Below are 5,934 nucleotides of genomic sequence, written 5' to 3'. Positions count from 1 at the left end.
GAGTGTGTTCATTTCCAGATATACCTCACTGATGGCTGAGCAGTGTGTTGATTTTTACAACAGCATTTAAAGAGTAGAATTAGCATATTTCTTTGGTGCACACAGTGAATTCTTATTAAATGAGTGTTGACTTAGGTCTTGTGTGTTTTGAATGGTTGATATTCTAGAATACTTGGTTCCTTAAAAAAGGGAAGAGGTACTGTATGACTTATTTCTGAAATTTTAATGGTGCACTTACATTATTCAGTTAGCACATTCGATTTAATTCTTTTGACTGTTAGATCAAGTAATCATTTATTGTAGCGTATTATTAGTATCCTGGTTCTTTTTATTAGTATTAACTAATAGAAAATGTCCAGAGGCAATGACAAACTCAAAACTCAGTATAAATTAATGATGAGCAATAAGATTTATAATAAGTTTGAGTAAATAAAAATATCAGCAGCTGGTTTATACAGATGGCCAATATAAATGTTGGAATGCCCAAGATATAAACATAAGGGGTGACAGTAGGAGGCAGGGAGTGATTAGAGATGTGACTGCTGAGGTTAGCTGTTAGTTTGGGTAGAACACTGGACTTTTTTTCTTCCATCAGAAGAAATTGTCTCCATGGTGAAATAATTGTCAAAATGTTGTATTTCACATTACAGTGCTTCTAGCAACATATTTACATCATTTTATTTTGATGACTTGAAATAATTACTGGAGCTTCTGAAAAAATATCTGCTTTAAAAATCAAGTAACCATGGGACCTGCAGTTAGTGTAATGGCTATGTCGCTAGACTCCCACATAGTCGACCGTGGTTCGCGTCCCAGACCCGGAGGTTTAAAAACTCACGCCGGGCATGTGTGCGTGCCCAAGATCCTGAGAGGAGAATGGAGGAGAAGGGATTGTGGCGTGGCCATCCCCCCTTGGAGGTGATTTCTCGCTTTCTGTCTCTCTATCTCTCTCTGTCTGTCTGGCGAGCACACGCGCCCTATGGCAAAAACCTCTCAAACAAAAAAAAAAAAAGAAAGAAAGAAAATCAAGTAACCATGTAGGTAAAAGGAAGTCTAAGTCTATTACTTAGCAGCTACATGGAAGAACCAAGATAATTTATATTTCTCAATTTATCAGTAAAATATATCAGCGTCCTCTAAGAGTTATAGCCAGTCATTCTAAAATGCAAATCTTATACTTTTTTTTTTCTACCTTATGATGTTTTTAACTTCACAGAGAGCAGAATTTTTTTTAATTTCCAGAAGGTTTGTGAGTGCATCAAAGGCATGCAGAGAAAGAGAGAGAGACAACCTCCTCAGTGGTGTGTGGTCACACCTCAATGTTTCTTCCACTGAAGAAACATGAGGAATTGGGGTGTGCATGCACATACACTTGGTATATTTTTCAAGTCTTCAGAGTTGGGATTTGAACCCTTGGGTATTAGTTTCAAGTACAGTATATAACATCCTGTGAGACAGCACCCCAAATCTACAAAGTTTTGTTTCTCAACTGGTACCATAACAGTCTTTGCAGGTTGTTCCTTTCTATCATGTCACACTCTAGATTTAGGGGCATGAGACTAGTGGATTTTTTGGGTGAGCCCTCTGTCAATTTCCTTTTACTATAAATAATTTCACCTAGTCTGAGGAAATATTATGTTCAAATCCAAGATTGATGAAGATTTTAAAAATTCTTTTATTTAACTTTATTTATTTATTTATTTATTTTATTGTGACCAGAGAGGAATAGAGTAAGAGGGAGAGTGAGAGACAAAATGAGAGTGCAAGCTGTCAGGTCCAGAACTTGAACTGCTGTCAGCCATGTGGGAGTCCAGTACCCTTAACCACCATGCTACTTGCTGCCCCCGATAAGAATTTTAAAAAATAAATCTATAATTAAAAAAATAAAGTCTACAATAAATCCTAAGTATGTGTCTCTCCCTGTGAGGAGACATTTTTCCTTATAATGATAATAAGATAAACCTTCCATCAGATGGTTAAAATGGGTCTATATGAATTGCTTTGTGTTGTCTTTCACTATTGGCAAGTTGGGTTTCCATACCACATCAACCACGGTGAGAAGTTCCTGCTATCAAACCTATGGATAGTCTTTACCTGTGCTATTCTGACCCTGACCTCTTATTACCTCTCCCATTGATCAAACAATGGGTGAACCAAAAAAAGATATTGACTGAACAGCCACAGGAAGGACATTTTGTCCACTTGATTATTGAGAACCTTCTTTACAGTGGAAGCCCTCTCTGGAAGATTATATGGGGACCAAATATCCATCTTTTGTGCCTGTCTTAAGAGGACAACTCATCTACTCCTCCATCAGACCTCCGTGTCATAGAGCTAACCATCTTAGGGTCAGCTGGTGGTGTGGATATTAAGGTGGCTGGATTTCACATGGCAGACTGAGAAATTAGTCCCAGACCCAGCAGCTTTGAAAACACATTGGTCATGTGTGTGTGCATGTTTGCCCAAAATCCAGAGAGGACAATGGTAAGGGGTTGTTAGGTGCCCATCCTCCCTAGGGAGGGTACTTTCTCAATTTCTGTCTCCCTACCAAGCACATATGCCATTAAAAAAAAAAAAAAAAAAAAAAAAAGAAAGAAAACTGACAATCTTATTCTTGTCAGGTCCCTTACTAGCTGTATCATCTGTTAACTACTGCTCATGGAATATTTTAGGTCCCTACTTCAAGCCATCTCTTCCTTTACACAGTTCTCAGTCTAATTCTCCTTTGAGCTTAGGTCTACTGTTAGGATTTTCTTTTAACCACTGAAATTCAGAGCTATTCATGAGCAGAGTCTTAAGGAAGCAGCTTCTAGAAGATACCAGCATATAGGGTAGATTTTATTTAATCTAGGCTTGTGCCTTTTTTTCTTTTTCGTTTTTTCATTAACTGGTCATAAGACACTTCCCATGAAATTATAGTTGTAAGAATCAGCCAACCTCAGCAACCCCACAGAGAGGAAACACTAGACATAAATAGCTGAACCTCATTAGTCTCCTGTCTCCCAGTGTCCTATTAGTGCCTTACCAACCAGCAGTGAAAGAGCAAGGGAGCCTGGTTGGTGCAGACACAGAGGTTAGCAACCCAGGACACAGGGCAGGTTGGAGATGGTGCATAGTCAGGCCTAGTGGACCAAACTAAAGACGTCAGCCCAGTAGCCATCAACAAAATCTCAGTCCAGCTGTGTACTTAAAATATTCTTGGATATTTGAGATGACCTATTTTTTGGCTCACACTAAATCCAGTATTTCTTATTGATAACTTGTATTTGCAGTCTTTCATGAAGGAAAGGTTTTTACTTCCAACAGGGACTCATAACAGCCAACTGAGTAATGCTTGCCTCATGTCTTCTGTGATGAATCTTGATAATAAATTTGAGATGTTATTAGATATTTTTATGTAGTTTTAATAAATACAATGTTGCCTTAAGGAATTATTTTTTAAATATATGCCCATTTCCTCAATTAGATATGCAGTTGATGAATGCAATGCCCTTTTCTTTTTTAGTCAAAGTGGGCATATTTTTGCATATTTGGTGAATTACATCTGTGATGCTATATTGAATGCTGAGTTTATTACTGTTGATCTTAAGGACAATTCTTAATGAATACTTGGTTATATAAAGGGCTTTTTAAAAATGGCTCTTGTTCCACTTGGGATGTCCTCTTCCAAAGATCTGCTCAAATTATCCTACAGCCAAAATAGGTGCTTTTGTTTCCCCAGAAATCATTGTGTGTGTGTGTTTTGTTTTTTTTTGTTGTTTTTTGTTTGTTTGTTTTTTGTTTTGTTTTTGTTTTTGTTTTTCGGCACTGTGGTCCTAAGTGTGAGAGTAAGAAGAGATTTATATTTAAAACTGAAGCTAAGGCTATTGTACAATGAGGGCCTTTTAAGTACTTTTAATGAGGAAGCTCATTTTTAATGCAGAAGGAAATAATTTTGTATTTAAGCATTATTAGTTTACCTTAGTGAACACTTTAAAAGTTAGAGCAATTGTTTCCAGGAAGCTTTTGTGACTGTAACATGTGCCAAACAACCTTTTACTGTATATAAGCTTAGTATGGTCTTAATGGATGTGTAGAGTGTTTTGTAAGGACGATTGTGAAAGAAGAGGTAAAAACTTTTAAACTTACATAGGCATGTGTTTTTCCTTAAAAAGACCCATGAAGCTTGCCATTTGTTCTTGCTTAACTGCTAAATGTTCTCATTATGTATAAACTATAATGAATTTCCTGTGTGAAACTTGCCTGCCAGAACAAACCGTGGACACTCTTCTACCTGCTCGTCATTCTATATAGATTAAGGAGTTTTCTTTCTGTTAGGAACTCCATGAGACTCAGATACCTTCTTTCCAAACCCCAGCATATACTGAATTCACTGTGTACCTGTCACTGTGAAAGTCAGGTTATGGCCATCTCCATGGAAGCCATCAATAATATAAAGCCAAAATTACCTTTCTGGGTAACTTTGAACTAATATAGAAAAATACAGATAAGATAAGGGAAGGAAAAAAAAAAAGGTCTTTATTAGTGAACCACTGCTAATCTTCACTAATTATATAACTTTACCTTTACCCAGAATGGGCTTATTTTATAACGTCATTTAAGAACTCCTTTTTTTTTTTTTTTAACTTAGGATAGTATAAATATCTTCTACATCACTGAACATTCTTCTATGGCATAGTTTCAATTGTTGCATAGTTTGTTTTTTAGTGGATACAAGTACAATTTGTGTATTATTTATTATATATAAAACTATATAGGACTGACTTCATAGCATAGTGGTTAAGGGAGGTGGCCCTTAACAAGACCAATCATGTAATTAAAATCCCAGCTTGAAAAACATTCTGGCCATGTTGCATGCATGCCCAAATCCCAACAAGATGAAGAAATGGAATAGACAAGATTGTGATGTGAACAAGCACCATTGGAGGGGGCTCCCCACCACAAATACCTTATCTCTGTGGTTGGCACACATGCTCTCTGGGAAATAAATATTAATTAATTAATATATGTATGTATATTTTTAGACAGTTTATGCATTCATGTTTGTATGCATAAACAAACACTCATACATACACTATTTTAATCATCCATGTGGTACATCTTTGGACATAGCACATTTCCTTAAAATATTTTTTGAGAAAGGAATTCCCAAGTTATAATTTATATGCTATGTTTCATTTTCTTGTATAGAATCTTATAGGGAAATTGTATAAAATCTTATAGGAAGGTGTGCTATTGGCATCCACAGTAGTGCAAATGGGCATTAGCTTATAAAATTCTATTTACATAACATTGTGGTTGTTATTTAAGTATTTCATTTAAAAAGAAATTGTGAATAAGCAAGGCAGGGTAGGTGGCCTATGATGGTATGACTACTAGTTGACAGTATTTAAGCAGCCCTAGTTTGTGTTGAAGTATTGATAATATCTCACAGTATTTATACTATTGTTTTTATTAAAAGTTACCACAGATTAACCTTTTATTTAAATGACAGTTTCTTTAACTCTCTTCTTAGTATCTGATTTGTAATCTAATTAAACCCTTTGAGGCCATAGTCCCATAGATTTTATTGGGCTGTTGGAAAATCATGATGTATTCTTCGGTTTTTCTATGCAAAAATGCATGACTTTTCCAACAACCCAATAATTGTGTGCTATCAGAAAAAAAAATGATGTGTTCAAAATATTGCACATGCTTGTATTAATTTCAACCCAAGTATCACAAAAATAACAAGGACATATTTTTAACATAAAAATAAATATGAACTAGAGATTTTACCTTTTTTTCAGTACTACAGTGGATCATTTTTGCATCTCTGCTATGTAAAAACTCCATTTTGAAAACCTGCAGTTTTATTACTCTGTTCATCAGACTTTCAGCACAAAAAGTAGATGCATTATCTCAAAGTCCCGCCCCCTCATTATTCTCTTCAGG

Source organism: Tupaia chinensis, unplaced genomic scaffold (assembly GCF_000334495.1).
Source record: "Tupaia chinensis unplaced genomic scaffold, TupChi_1.0 Scaffold149325_1, whole genome shotgun sequence".
Taxonomy (NCBI): domain Eukaryota; kingdom Metazoa; phylum Chordata; class Mammalia; order Scandentia; family Tupaiidae; genus Tupaia; species Tupaia belangeri.
Note: the sequence above shows the minus strand (reverse complement) of the source record.